Source organism: Nematolebias whitei, chromosome 1, assembly GCF_014905685.2.
Source record: "Nematolebias whitei isolate Nwh7 chromosome 1, NemWhi1, whole genome shotgun sequence".
Taxonomy (NCBI): domain Eukaryota; kingdom Metazoa; phylum Chordata; class Actinopteri; order Cyprinodontiformes; family Rivulidae; genus Nematolebias; species Nematolebias whitei.
In genome coordinates this window covers 82,285,796-82,287,442 of record NC_056498.1, presented here as the reverse complement: position 1 = coordinate 82,287,442, position 1,647 = coordinate 82,285,796, and the positions used below count along the sequence as shown (strand labels likewise).

Sequence of the window (1,647 nt, the reverse complement as noted above, 5' to 3'; positions counted from 1 at the left end):
ATATATATATATATATATATATATATATATATATATATATATATATAAAGTTTAGATGGAGCCACAGCATTTGCTAATGGTTTAAATGAATTTTCAGCTAATAGGGAGAAAGAAGAAATAAATAACTGCTAAAGGAGAAATGTTGCTGAAGCAGCTCTCCTGTTGGTGTTTCTGAGGCCGTGCCCTCGCTGCTCACTGAGCCATTTCCTGTTTTTGACCTGAAATCTTTATTTAGAGACATCCCTACTTGTTGCATTCACAAATCAACTTAGTCAGGAAAAAACAAACAAACAAACAGAGGGTTAGGTGTAAAGTGCCCTGACTAAGATGGCCGTTAGCTTCAGCGAGACTGAACTGTTTATGAAAGAGTTAGTTCTGTTGTTGGTTCCTCTGATTGCTTCATGAACTCTGCAGTCTGAGTAGCAAGTCCAGTTTATGTCCAGGTCATGAAAACAGAATTAATGACAGAGATCAAACACTGAATTTATATCACCACACGTGTAGAACATGCCACTAATTAGCTGTTATAAAATCAGTTTTACTACTTTAACAAAATTACCTTTTCATTTATTATAACTATACTTGCTCTGAAATGCAATACACTCCATTCAGCTACATAGAACGTACAGACAATGAATGAATGCCTGTTTTCTCCTCCAATCAGTGTCTGTAAATAAACCAGACCATCAGTGAATGCATCACAGCCTGTATTCTCCTCCGATCAGCATCTTTAAATAAATCCCATGGCCAGTGAATGCATCACAGCCTGTTTTCTCTTCCGATCAGCTTCTGTAAATAAATCAGACGGTCAGTGAACGCATCACAGCCTGTTTTCTCCTCCGATCCAGGGCCAGATTAACACTTCGCTGTACCCTGGGCAACAATCTTCAAGGGCCCCATCATCACGACCCCAGAATCACCATAATCTGGCAAAATACAGAATAAATTACCATAATATACAGTAAATATACTTAAAATTCTAACTATCAAGTGTGTTTTTATGTATAAAACTCCAAATGCTCATTGACACAAATCATCAAGACTGAATTAAGTTGAACACACTTTAAGGTGAATACTACATGACACCATATGTGTACTTGTTTAGTAACGTGTTGGCCACTGGTGTCAGAAGCATTTATAATGTGTGGGTGGGTGGGGGGGGGGGGGGGGGGGGGGCACACATGCAGCGCAGCGCTCCAAGTAAAGCAGGAGATAACCAGATATTCTACTTGTGCCCTCACTGCCCTGGGCCCCTTAGAGATCATGGGCCCCTTAGAGATCATGGGCCCCTTAGAGATCATGGGCCCCTGGGCAGTTGCCCATATGGTTAATCCGGCCTTGCTCCGATCAGCGCCTGTAAATAAATCCCACGGTCAGTGAACGCACCGCAGCCTGTTTTCTCCTCCGATCAGCGCCTGTAAATAAATCCCACGGTCATTGAACGCACCGCAGCCTGTTTTCTCCTCCGATCAGCGCCTGTTAATAAATCCCACGGTCAGTGAACGCACCGCAGCCTGTTTTCTCCTGCGATCAGCGCCTGTTAATAAATCCCACAGTCAGTGAACGCACCACAGCCTGTTTTCTCCTGCAATCAGCGCCTGTAAATAAATCCCACGGTCAGTGAACGCACCACAGCCTGTTTTCTCC

The 1,647-nt window shown here is 42.9% G+C and overlaps 1 protein-coding gene across 1 annotated transcript in view; it reads left to right on the top strand.

Moving 5' to 3' along the window:
• The window catches only part of sertad2b (SERTA domain containing 2b), a 63,949-nt gene that overhangs the window by 39,140 nt on the left and 23,162 nt on the right, over positions 1–1,647 (top strand). The gene's annotated exons all lie outside the window — the stretch shown is intronic.